We start from the raw sequence: 14840 nt of genomic DNA, 5'->3' as shown, positions 1-14840 counted from the left end.
TTGATATCTGTGCAGTTAGGTACTATCCAGTAGGAATAGGAAAATAATTCACATTTCATTTTATTTAGAGTTTATGTTTAGTTCTAGATATGTGATACTTTATATGTAGTAATTATGACTCAGAAACAGCTCCATTTTAAGCCTGTATTTGTGATCAGGTATGTGGTTATAGATTTCTATTTCAGGAATGTAAAGGCCAATTATATTCACCTGAATGGTGTTATTTAAGTTTCAACAGAATATTCAAGGTCAGAGAACTATATTAGGCAAACACCATTATAAGGAAAGACAGAAGGAGGCTTTAACATGAGACGGCTAGGCTTTGAATCTTGGTTATAGTAATTACTACCTATTTGACTTTGATTCCTAGTTTCTTCATCTGTGAAGTGTGAATAATGGTGATAATAGTATCTACCTTAGAATGCTTTTAAGATTAAGTGAGATAAAGAAGTTAAAAGAACTTAGCATGGCACTTGATGCACAATCAGTCATGAATAGTCAGCAGAACTGTAATTCTCTCTAGATCAGTAAGTTTCATGAAGGGGTAGTGATAATGATGGTAGAAATTCTTACTCTTATATTTCCAACCCACCCAGCTGCCTCGCTTTTATGTGTCATTGGCCCCAAGAGCAGACATTACAGATGGCTTTGAATAAGCCATTCTATCTGCCAGAGAAATAATTCAGATTGGATTCCAGTCCTCACAATGAATAATACTCCATTATTTCAATAGGCAGAGTTTGAAATCTGAAGAGGAATGGCACACTGGGTTTTCAAATTTTGATAGTTCACAGCAGTTTGAAAAAAAAAATGTATTCACGCTAGAAATGCCAGTGGTGAAGAGTTAACACAAGAAAATTCACAATTTCAAAAGGCAATCTGTGTAATTCGTAGCAAAGGGTGGAAGCTTTTAAGAAATCCGTATCAATAAACATTTATAAGCATCACCTAGGCTTAAGACTATAGTGACACTAGAGATTTTCACGTGATTGCTTGACTCATAGTTTCACTTTGATTTTGGAGAGACAATATTCACTGGTGCATTAGGGAGTGTTGGAGTAACTGAAAATATTATTTTGTTCAAATATGTCAGTTCCTGGATGTGCCTTCAGTTAATATGATTTATTCTAATAAATATTGTAAAGCTTTGTATACCGTACTTTAACAGGTTTTCTCCTGTCTTTTTATGCTAAATTTTGTGTCAGCTTTATGGCCACATACACATGTGCGTGCATGCGCACATACACACACACACACACACACACACACACACACATCACACATAAAAGAAATCATGAGGAATTTTCTTGGAAATCTTTAAAGATAAGTTAATTTCAGGCTACAACCAGATAATTTAGACAGCACATAAAGTGCTAATGAGCAAGCCACTTACAACATGACAGCATCTGCCATTCCACTGGTTTTAACTCATGCTTTAGCATGGAAAAAATATTAAGAATAGATAGTGTAATTTCACTTATTTTCTGCTAGGCTATTTGGCAACAAAAGGCTGCATCTTGCTATGTAGTTACATATATAAGCATTATATGGTACACAAACATTAAAATAAAATCATATTTAATATATTAATTTCTTTCCTTTTTTGGTGGCAAAGAAACAAGAGAAATAACTAAGGCTACGTTCTTTAAGTTTTTGAATTCTGAGCCATTAGTTGTGAATTTCCCGTGAGCCCTATGACAATGCCTTTGCTTATAGTTCTTGAAACTTGAGTAGCAAAGACTTAAATGGCACATTGAGATGAGTTTTATTTTAAGGGAAATACCTTAAGTGTAGTGAAAGATACATTTTTGTTTATTACTGGAATATGGTTGCTGAGTTCCAGAATTATATGGAAAGATATTCTAATCATTTTCTTTGAATCTATAAGAACAAATTCTGTTCTTCTAGTATACTCACCTTTATAGGTAAGAATTTGGCATGTTTTTTAACTTATGTCAACAGGAAAAGGGAATTTTCAGTGGTTGTTTTTTATTTACCTAGATAAACATATATGAGAAAGGAAGTCTTGCCTGGAAACAAAAGTCTTATTTCTATTCCTTTGCAAATTAGCCGAGGTTGCAGTTTTAATCTCGAATCTTCCACTATTGATGCTTCTTACTGACTCAATTCTCCTGTACTGTGTTAAAATTTTGAAAGAATATCAGATGTTGTTTATCTTTTATATGGCTCTTTTTTTCTTTGCATCCCGAAGCCCTCCTACAAACAGAACTAGTTTGAGAGACTGAGGCATATTGCCCCACAGAAGAGAGCACATAAAATAAGCTAAAAGGAACAAAGAATAAAATTCTTGGCTTTTGAGCTCCCAGGTAGACTTTTATAAATCTATTGCAAAGTCACTGTCTGAAAGTCAAAGCTCTTTGAGTTGGAATGGATAGAATTTATTCAGAGAGAACAGTTTTGTTTTGTTTTGTTTGAATTCCAAAAGATGGGCTCTGAATATCAAGAGCAAAACCTCGTGGACTCAGAGAACAGAGTTGATATAATAAGCTATAGACTGAGGAAGACTATCTGAATGACATGAAAGCCGTGTGCCCACTCAAATAGAACCAGGTTTGATCAGTGGCTGGAAGATCACAGGGAACAGGGCTGTAACACAGGGGCTGCCAGCAGTCAAGGCTTGGTTAGTGGAGTGGGGGGTGGAGGGGGGAGCATGGATTGGGTTGAGAAATAAATAAAAACACAGATACATTTGAGACAATCTGGGAGTGGGCAGGGTCTATGCTCTCTTTCAGAGAGTAGAGGTTGATGACATTTCAGCTATCTTTGGACAATCCTTTGTGTAGGGGAAAGACAGTCTGAGAATACCTCTGTCCCCAGATTTCATGGTACTTCTTCAAAGTCCTGTCCTCAACACTGGGAAACAAGTCACACACACAATAATAAACTAGGTTAAGGGCCGCGAGGCCGAAAGGTCAGAGAGGGAGGTGGAGATATGGGCTGCAGAGTGGGGTTGAGGAGGAGTGTGGAGGAGAGTACAATACCGATCCCAATGAGGTGGACCAGGGACGGTACTCTTTTTAAAGGTTCCTGTGGCCCAGTAGCGAAGTCCCTCATTGAGCTTGTTGGGACCATGACCTCAACTATAGGAGTAGGACCAGGAAACCAAGAGCCAACTTACCTTGAGCTACCCACTTCAGCCAGTTGGGATGGGAAGAAGCTGCCCTCAACGCACTGGAAAGTCTGATGACAGGACTTCTTCAGGACTGTAGGACCAATGAAGGGAAAAGTAACATAGAGGAATTTCTTAATTTTGCCCAGCAAGTAGTGCCTGTATTTTCTCTCCATCCTTAGGAAAGACTATGCCGTGATGTTTACTGTAATGGTTTTCAGCCTAATGATGGTTACTTAACTTATTTGGGTATCTTGACACTGTGTTTGGACAATTTGACAAGTAAACTTTAAAGTGTTTTGGAGACAAAGAAGCAGTTCTCAACAGTTCCAAGGACAAGAGCCATGTGCACACCATAACTCAATGCTAAGACTTGGAAGGTGTTCATTTTGAAGATTTTATAGTTAGAGGTCAACCTAAAGGGTAGGACCTGAGAAGAATAAGGTCCCAACCCCGAGGCTAGGTAGGGGCCCCCCAAAGGGCAGAGAGCAGATCAAGTGATCACCAGCTAGCCATCTGCAGAGGCAACTTCTACTTACATTCAAGGAGTCAACCATGCAGCATCTTGAGTACGTGAGTACTGTGGGGACCATGAGCAGAGAGAAGAATCCCAAGACCATCATCATCTCCTGGAGTTCCCATCTCTGTCATGAAGGAGGATTATCAGCCCAAGCCCAGTCTGCCAAGGCCAAATCTGCTGTTGATGAAGTTAAAACACTTGTTTTGACTATGAAAAGTATCACAAATGCTTTTACTGGCCAATTCGTTGAGAGACGAGACATTAGTAAATGGTCAGGAAATAGTCAGCAGCCAAAGAGACTAAACCAGGCAATGGCAAAGTGTCATCAGAGGTTAGCAACACTGTGTAATACACTGTGTAATTTGACTTGAGTCCCCTCCTACCCCCTAAAGCTACTGGACTTCCTGCTGCTAGGTGTAAGAAGACAGCAGGGGATGTGAAACTGTCTTGGGCCATTTTTTTTAACCATAAATGGCAAAGAGTTGCACATTGATGAGCAACTATGCTGAATTCAAAGGTAGGATTAACTCTAAAGGGAAACAAGTAAAATAGTTCAGGGCATTGATGCCTCTTACCTTGAATACACAAATACCGGATGGACAAGGTTTAAAAATTTTAAATACTCTATTGACAAAACAGACTACAACAACAACAAATCTACCTGTGTACTCTCAAAGATTAAAGGACAAAGTTTGTTGAAACACAACCTCAAAGACTAGTTCATTGGCAGATGATGTTAAATTAGGAAAGTACTCCCCAAGATCACTAAGAAAATGAGGTTTGTGCTGATTCCTCAAACAGCCGAGAATCCAGCCACTAACATCTGGCTGCTAGGGATACCGCCAAGGAGCTTAAATTGTGTGAGGCTGACACTCTCATCAATACTGTACACAAGCCTCAAACCTCCAGAAAACAAAGGAAGGAACCACTAGATGACAGGCTGCCAAAGAAAACCTAAGAGCCCCCAATTAGCTGAAGCCACAGCTGTTGAAAATCAGGCTGCTGTAACTAGTGCAGTGGTGGACATCAAACTGGATGAGGCCATGAGAGTACCAGGATCAAGGATCAAACCTTTAGCTTACCAAAAGGAGCTGGCTAACCCAACGGGCTCTACCTGCTAGGACTAATTCCAAGAGATTAAGCTTGGCAGGTCCACAATAGACAAAATAAAACCCAAAACCAAAACAATAACAACAAAACATAATTCTCCAGGCCAAGCCATTGGATTTTTTGACTGCCAGGGGTAATATGAAAACAAAAGGAATTAAGGAAGGCTAAACAAAAATTGTCCACTAGCCCCTTGGATGAGTTACATTTCTGCCTACACGGGATCAACCTGCAGAATTTAAATGGCAGACAGTTGCTAAAGGCAGGCATAAGATCCTGTATTATCTTGGAAATGCGGGCATCGATCTCGGTCATATTCATCCCTAAATAGAAAAACTAGAAGAACTCACTAAACCTGGACTCAGTATGCAGAAATGTCCAAGGCTTCACACATGTCCACATGCCTTAACTGTCAACTCTGATGAATATTCTATGTGTATTTGTGGATTCTGAGGATGTACTTTTTGAAGGCCCCAGAAGTCACACACAGTCACCAAATATTAAGGTCAAAAATAAATGATGCAAACAACTGAAACTATCCAAACTGAAAGCTAAATGAAAGAAAGACAGTGGCAGCAACAAGAAAGATATCTATTCAAGAGCAACTTAAATCTGTCAACAACAGCTGCAACAAAATAGGAAACAGTTACATGAAAAACCTGTGAAGGGCCACAACACATCCTTCTTAGAACATTCGGTCACAAGTGACAAACTATATAGAAAATACCTGATGAACCACCAAAATAAGTTTTTAAGACAGTACAAAGAGTCTCCATCAAGCATTTGAAACTAATGGAGGTACCAGATACAGATATACAGGAATCACAGGATGAGAAAACAGTGATAGAGCTGCTAAGGAATAGAATAAAAATCAGTTTCTTTAATAGAGCATATCTACTGGAAAAAGTGAATGAATGAAACACTGTCCACCTTAAAGGTGACCAAATGAGATGACACAAGAGAAATAAACCATTTGGGACTGTCATAGGTGTCGAGGAATGGTTATGAAAGCTCCGGTCTCAAAATAGACAAGGAAAACCAGAAGACTCAACAGCCATTTTTTCTCTCCAGAAGCTAGACAGAAAAAAAAAAAAAAGTAGAAACTGAGGGAAAAACAAAATTACAACAAAAACTGTTAATGAGCCGGGCGCTGGTGGCTCACGCCTGTAATCCTAGCTACTCAGGAGGCTGAGATCTGAGGATCGGGGTTCAAAGCCAGCCTGGGCAAGAGAGACCGTGAGACTCCTATCTCCAGTAAACCACCAGAAAACCGGAAGTGGCGCTGTAGCTCAGCTCGCCTTGAGCTGAAGAGCTGAGGGACAGTGCCCAGGCGCTGTTCAAGCCCCATGACCAACCAAAAAAAAAAAAATAAAACAACAACAACAAAAAACAAAAAAACCCAAAAAACTGTTAATGAGAGAGAAACTAGACTAAGCATAACAGCAAAAGGCACTCTACATACCAATCAGACTCACCCAAAAGCACCATGAGTGAGTCAAAAGTATTTCCTATGACTACTCATAACTCACAGAAATTGCTCTATAAATCTTTTGATTTGCAGTTTATGTAAAATTTCTGCCATGAATCATGAAATGTATTTATTTTTAGCTATATAACACTGATTTTATTTTCACAAAAAGAGCACTATTGAAGTGTCTAGAATCCTACTAGACTGTTTTAGCATATTAGCAAATGGAAAATTCTAGAAATTTGTATTTGATATTTTTTCCTCACAAAAATTTCTGGGACACATAAAGTTGATTACATTTTCCCATACCAAGAACATTCATGAAATATTGGTTCATACTGCCAGGCTGGGGTTCCTAAATTCCACAAATGACTGATAAAGTTTTTCTTGTTTGGTGTTTGTAATTGGAAAACTTGATCAGTCATTTATCAGACTGTGAACTCTAGCCTGCGGACATAATCCAATGTTTCAACAGTGCTCCTCTATGGGTAAGTATAATCAGATATAATCAGTTTTATGTATTCCAGAAGTTTATAAGTGATGAAAAACTTTAAAGGTATATTTCATATATATGTGTGTGTGTGTGTATATACATATATATGTATATATATATATATATATATATATAAATATACTAGCAACAAACTTCAGGTCACACTTTTTTTAGTGATATCTATCTATAATGACATAGTGATATCTATCTATAATGACATAGATATATATATCTATAATGACATATATACAATTTTGAGAAATTGTAGACAAATACTTAAAAATAATTTTCCAGATACCTTTACATTTGAAATTACTTCATACAAAATTGGTTGAAAGATTCCATTCTCCTTCAACCCAGTTTAGCTTTTCAGCATTAACATTCTTCATGTATACTATACCATGCTTCCAAGAATTGTAAAGATTGTAAAATTTCCAAAGTAATTTTTCCTTATGATTTCAGAAAAAAATGGACCAACACTGAATTTTTCTTGAATGTAATCTTAAATACTAGTGCTTACCTTCTTTGGAAATAGGTGCTTTTGTTAAAAGTATATTAATTCAAGTTAAATCCTACTTGTAGTTATAATGTTAAAAAGGTAAACTAGACTTGGATGTGCAGCACATATATGATTTGGGTTATTATGGGATAAGGTCACCAGAAACTTTTACCATCTCCTGAAGGACACTGTGAAAAATAAGTTATACACAACATGGAGAATGGCCAGTTCTGAGACAGGTGTTAAACAATACAAGTAACTTTTGAAAATATAAATTGTGTCCTAGTAGGAAGGAGAGTAAAACTATTTAGAAGGATCCTAAAGAATAATCTAAATTGATCAAATCTTCCCTGAGATCACAATTTTAACCAGAAGTGATTCATCTACTCTGATTTGCAATACTATAGCATTAGCAATGCAAACATTTGGGTAATGAGCTAAAATAAGTTTAATGCAGCAATAATTATACTTTATCAGTCTGAGTTTTGTGCTTATGTCAATTCATAATCTGTATAGCAAGATAGCTTCATTTACTTCATTTTTAGAAAACATTCCTATAGAATTTGCTGTAAGAATCAACTTCAGGGATAATTATATCATGTCACTCCCTTTTCAAAATCTTTTGAAATTTTTTTCTTGTTACTGAAAAGAAAAGCCTTAAATGCTGAATGCCATTTGAAAGGCTCACACAGTTTGGTTTCATGCCAATTCTGTTTATTTTAATATCTTGTTATATTCCAAATACAAGTTTGTTTTGGTATCTCATACTTGACCTATTCTTTCCTGCTCCAATGCCTTTTTGAAAATTGCTTTTTTTATTCCCATTTTTTCATTGTCAAGGTTATGTACAGAGGGGTTTCAGTTACATAAGTAAGGTAATAAGCTCTTTCTGTCTCCATTTAGACAATGTAAAGGTTGTTTTTGTTGAATGCTTCAGTTTTAGTGCCCTTCCCCACTCCCCGAACTTCCTACAATTGATACTGAAGCGTGTGTGTGTGTGTGTGTGTGTGTGTGTGTGTGTGTATGTGTGTGTGTGTGTGTGTGTGTGTGTGTGTGTGTGTGAACTGAGTCTTTGTTTATCGGCTACAAATGTCATTGGTTTAGTGACCATATCTATTTTATTCATGGACATAATTTCAGTTCATAACACATGGTGTTTGCTAATTCCTGGAATTTAGCAAGTAAATGAATGAAATTAGCTGATAATTTCATTTCACATAAGAAGATATATGGTATGATTATAATGACCATTCTAGATATACTTGACTATAATCAATAGTGTTTTATATTCTTTGATAAATAGATGGGAAATTTACTACAATGTCCAAAGATACCCAAATGAGTTCAAGAGCATTGTCTAGTTTGAGAAATCATTACACATATCTGCTGTTGTGTAGGCCTTCTTTGTATACATAGCGTTTATTTTTCTGATTAAATCTGCCTTTAAAAATTATTGGTCATATTTTTATCATAGCTGAGATAAGATGTTATAGCTAGAACCATAGAATTGTATTTATTAAAAAGCAAATGGATTTTCATGGCTGGCTCAGTAAGTTTGGTGGGGAATTCTGATATAATGAGTCTCCACTGGATTACCAAGAAGCCTCCATAGGGTTTTTTCTCCTCATAGCCAGAAAGCTGTCTGACTCTTTGAAAAGATCTTTGCTGTACCTGCATACATGGCACAATACACATAGCTATAAATGTCATTCAGTAAATAAAAGTGTCTCAGCTTGTGCTTTCTTATACAATATTATACAACTTTAAATTTTAGTAAATTGGTGCTAATTTGGTAATTAGACCTCATATGCTTTCAGTCTTGAAATTTCATGGACTACAGACTTACTTCAGGTTTTAATACAATATATTTACAGCACAGTAGGAGAAAAGGTTTTCTTTTACTTCTGATTTCTCTTTCTTTTTGGCATGAAAACTGTGGAACCAAGCAAACGTTATCAATATTTATCATCTTTTCTTTAAAATGACTATCTTTAGAAAAAATAATTCAATATCAAGGTAAATAACTATGTCTCTAGCTGCTTTGGATATGTTTTAAGCACTGTTGGAAGAGGGGGTTATTTCTTCTAGAAAACTATGAATGTCAGACAATTTTTTCCATGAGTCCTTATAAATAATAACTAATATTGTACTGGGACAATAGAGGATTTTCTCTATCTCCTCTGGGTGCCAGGTAGAATACTGGCTGTTAGCTCAGATTTATGACAAAGTATTATTTTTGTGCTAAAATAGATGGATTTTGAATTGACATTTGACATCACAGGAAAATGCATACTGTCCTTCCAAACAGTCTTCTCAGATACATCAGCAAAACAACTATTAAGTGAAATGTATGACAGCAGGACTTCATTCTACTTTTCTTATTTGAGTGTTTATTTGTTTGAATTGGGCATAGATAGGTTCCTAAGGATTTGAACTGTGTTGGAAATGATGTAATTTAAGTCAACCGAGGATACTTTTTCACCCTATCCAAATGACTGCTTCTGGGGAGGCACCAACTTCATGGGAAAAAACAAACAAACAAAAAAAAAACCAAAAACTTTATATTCAGACAAGCTCTCCATAAGTATTGTCTTATTGGAAAGATCAATTTAAGACTAGAAAAATGAAAGACTAGAAAATGATATCTGCTAGTTTCAGATATCACCAAACCTAAGTTTATATACAAATATAGAAGTATTTAGAAACAAAAATGTAATAACTTGGAAATACCATACAGTACCACCAAATAGAGATAATACCAGAATATGTTATATATATATATATATATATATATATATATATACATACATACATACATACATACATACATACATACATAATGTTTCCAATGAAGTATTTTCTGCAACTTAGGAAATGTTTCTTATAAGGAATGATCATAATTTTTATTACAAGCATGTATATGTAACCAAGTAAATCATCAGAAGTTACATTTATTACGTAGTTAATTATGTGTGGAGGAATATTGAAATCTATTTTATTTTTCTAAAGGAAAATTTCCTTTATATTTCATATGCATCCTTGAGTTATTTTTCAAATCAATTTTCAGATTTGAAGAGATTAGATTCATTTTCTTCGAACTATTTATTTAATATACATTCCATTGAATTTTTTTTCTTTTTTCAAGTTTAGTCATGAGTCTGCTTAAATGAGAAGAGGACATACTTTTAGCATTTGACCGTCCTACTTAAAGCCATCCTTTCTGACCGTGCCTGTTGGTTCACAATTATCCTACCCATTTGGGCAATTTTTGTAAACTAGTGTAGTTGAAACATTTTTCTTCAATTCTCCTGAAACTGTTTTTAATCCTTTTGAAGAAATCTCTGATTTGTTTTACATCTCCAATATCTCGAGTCATTGCATTTGTATGCCCCATCCTTTTCTTCAGTGTTTCATTAATTTTAGTAGTGCACCTTGTGTTTCTAGCATAAATAAAAGGCAAGTAAAATAGTCTGCTTAATTGAGACTGTAGTAAATGATATTCTTGCAGAAAGAGTTATTTTATTATTATTATTGAACTTAATCTGTAAAGCTGGCTAAAGTTATACTGAATTCATATCAGTTTTCTTGTTTAAAAATCATATATCTGGTGAGCACTAGTGGCTTATGCCAAACTACTCAGAAGGCTGAGACATGAGGATCATGGCTCAAAGTCAGCAGGAAAGAAAAGTCCCTGTGACACTCTAATCTCCAATTATGTACTAGAAAACAAGAAGTGAAACTGTGGACCCAAGTGGTAGAACACTAGGCTTAAGTAAAAGCTCAGGGACAGTGCACGAGGCCTGAGTTCAAGCCCCACAAACAACAAAAACAAACAAATCATGTTTCTAAATATTGTAGTTACTACTTCAGGCAAAGTATGTTTTGAGCTCTTTATGTTTAGATTAGTCTGGTCAGGGATGTGAGCGCAGAACTTTGATTCTAAGATTTCTCCTTATATGAATAATCCAGATTTCTATATAGAGACCTTCAGTGAAACAAATAAAATTGGGTATTTTTAAATTGTCCATTTATATAATTTAGATGACAAATATACTACAAATATAATTTAATTAAAGGAAAACATTGCCAAGCTATTATTACTACTATTATCATTAGTAATAGTAGTAGTAGTAATAGTAATAGTAGTAGAAGTGGTAGTAATAGTATTTTGTGCCAGTCTTGAGGCTTGAACTCACTCAGGGCATGGATGTTGTCCCTGAGCTTTTTTGCTCAAAGCTAGTGCTTTCCAGTGGTGTCACAGCTCCACTTCCAGCATTGTGGATGTTAATTGGTGATAAAAATCTCATGGACTTTCCTGCCCAAGCTGGATTTGAACTGTCATTTTCAGATCTCAGCCTCCTGAGTTGTTAAAATTACAAGCATGACCCACTGGCATGTGGCATGCCAATGTTTTTGAATTCCTAAAACTTGTCTCATAACTTTACAAGAACTATGCTATTACAATCATTCAAAAGAAGATACTACAGAGAAGGATGCTAATGCTCACATTGGCTGAAAAAGTTGCCTGCTATAATATTTCTGAAGATAATAACCACAGTACAGGTCAGACACAGAATACTTCCCCCTCCTAATTTCAAAATGGTAAGCCATTGAATTATTGGGTCATTTTCTTGCATATATGATTTCCTTACTTTAATACTAAGGGGGTTCTTTTAAGCTTTGGCAATAAACTCCATAAAATAAATTTGTTATGCCCTGGTTACCAATGTGTACAAGTTGAGTGAGAGAGACTCACCTGCCCTCAGTAAGTTACAAGAAATGAATTTGATTTCTCATATAAAGGCAGCAAAGAGAAAAAGAATCCTGAGTCATCATGAGCTGACATCACAAGGCCTGGGAAAGCCTCCTAGTTTAATGTGTCTTGCTTACAGTACCTGTTGTGTGGTATTTCCAGGACCTTATATATTTGATTAAAAGAACTATAAGTGGGAATATTGGAGATGGAGATGGAGATGGAGATGTTTCTGTGGTAACCAACGTGGTTCAAGGCTACCTGAAAAAGTATCCTGAAAATCAAATGGTCAAGGCTAATACCTAGACTCAGAAGTGAAGGTTTCTAAGGTCAATATTTTTCCTCTTCATATATACTTTTAAATGATTCAATTAAAGAAATAATTTGTTGAAAAAATTTCAACACAGGCTTGCGAGGCAAATCTGACTCTCCATTTCTTCTGCCATCTGAGGATCCATATTACCCTCTGGAAGATGCATGCTGCAGCAAGGTGACATCATGGAACCAGAGAGCACGCTTCCCTAGAAATGGAACTAGTCCATGCTTTGATCTTAGACCTCCCAACCTCCAGAATGTTGAAAAGCAAATTTCTATTGGTTATAAACTACTCATGCATTTTGTTAGAATAAAAGAAAAAAGTTAGCATAGAAAGGCAGAAAGTTCTCTGGTACTACTATGTGAGGACACCACTGAAATGCAAGCATCTGGCAGCCAGAAAGAGATGTACATTGAAGATCTGGATCCTGCTACCATCTTGCGCTCTGACTCCCAGACTCTAGAACTGTTGAGAACATTTCTCTTTTAAAGGCTCACTGTACATATACAGCATCTTGAGTTAATACAATGACACACCTAATGCATAGAAATATAGAAAGAACCATAATATTAAGACGAGTTGAGGACTTAGGTCCTAAATACTATTTATTCATAAATGTATACTAATAATTATGCCAGTATTATTACATCATGTGATCAAGTCAAGAAGTTCACACAAGACAGTATAGTCTATGAGTGGCAGAACCAGGATTAGCATACAGAACTCTAAATATCATGACTTCTAAAGAGGGTGGGAGGAGATGTTAAGGGCTGACCCCCTTCATTCTGGAGCAGGACAAGAGGATAATTTCAGATAATTTGTAGATGGCCTAATTTGTGAGCAAGGTTGGGATCTAACCTACTATAATCATGGCAGAAACAGAAGTCAAAGGACTGTGAGGACCCTAGGACAGAGCCAAGCAAATGAAAACAATTATTTATAGCTTATGTTTCAGTAATAAGCAGGTCCAGTAGTCATACAGCTCTTGTTTTCAGCCTCAGTCACACATTTCTTTTATGGTCGTATATGGGATCGTTCCTGGGCCACAGTTCTTGGAGTATAGCCAATGCCTTTGATGTGAGCAGTATGGCGACCAGGGAGGCCAGAATCTGAAATGTTGCCAATGACCTGCTTAACAGGCCTCTTGCTAGTCTTGGAATGATCATGAATCATAATCTAGATGGAAGGAAAGAAGGATGGTGAGTAACTACCAAATTGCTGAGCAACTACCAAAAGGGCTTCCAAACTTCACTTGGTCCTGTTTTACAGACTGGAACATTGAAATTGAAAGACGGGAACGGGTTTGAAGAAATCTCCCAACTCTTTTTAGATATTTGTCGTTTTTTTTTTGTTTTTGTTTTTTCCTTAAATGGCATAGTCTCCCCTCCTCCACATTGGGGCTTTTATTGGATCACGGAATTTGTTTCTCTTTCCACCTTAAGTACTTTCACGGCAAATGAGCTGTTCAGTTTTGAACCTGAGACTCGGAAGAAGTTGAATCAGTTTGGGGATATCACAGTTGGATCGAGCCATAGATAGGATTTCTATTTGGTTGACACATTAACATCTCTGTGTCCCACAACCTTACCTGCCCTGTAAAGTAGGCACATGACAATGCCTTGGGAGATTAGTGAAGGTCAACACTCAATAAACAATTTCCTTCTGCAAATAAAGTATGAACTAATGAGTGAACTAACTAATTAACTCCTGATTATACCAGAAAAAAATATCTTCTACTTCCAGTTAAGTGTAAACATTTAAGAATTGTCCATGGCAGTGGTAGAGTGCTTGCCTTGCATGCCTGAGGCCCTGGGTTCGATTCCTCAGCACCATATAAGAAAAAAGCCGGAAGTGGCACTGTGGCTCAAATGGTAGAGTGCTAGCCTTGAGCTGAAGAGTTGAGGGACAGCGCCCAAGCCCAGAGTTCAGGCCCCACGACCGGACCCAAAAAAAAAAAAAAAAAAAAGAATTGTCCATGGTAGAGGAATTTATGTTTAAGTAAAAAAAAAAGTGGGAGGGGGTTGCTCTGCTGATTCTGCCCATAGAATGTTTTTTGACCTCATTTTATTATTCTGTTGGGTACGTTACCTCTACTGTTCTTAGAGGAAGAAGGTGAACTTAGTGACTCTGAACTATGAAATGTATTCTTGTAAGAAAAAATGTTTTTTTAAGAAGAAAAAATTTCAGATTTTTAAATGCTTTGAGAAACCAGGTCTCTTAGAATCTATGCTACAATATATAAATATATATGTGGATGGAAAACAGATAAAAAGAGTAGTTTTCCTTTTATGTAAATATTTACAGCTATCTTAAAGCACTTCTGTTTTTAATCCCCTGACTTTTACTATCATATTCTTCACTCCAATATAGTCTGGTTTGATAATGTTTAAATCACTCCAAAGAGTTTGTAGTTCAAACTGTATCTATATAAATGTAGGATCCCTTTTATATACTGAGGTTGTGTATATAGTAGTTACTCAATAACCATTTTCAGATTTTAATGTGTTAACTAAGAAAAACTAAGAGTATTATGTCAATTTAGAGCTCCTGAATC

This window comes from Dipodomys merriami, unplaced genomic scaffold, assembly GCF_024711535.1.
Source record: "Dipodomys merriami isolate MVZ:Mamm:240054 unplaced genomic scaffold, mDipMer1.0.p SCAF_20, whole genome shotgun sequence".
NCBI lineage: Eukaryota > Metazoa > Chordata > Mammalia > Rodentia > Heteromyidae > Dipodomys > Dipodomys merriami.
Note: the sequence above shows the minus strand (reverse complement) of the source record.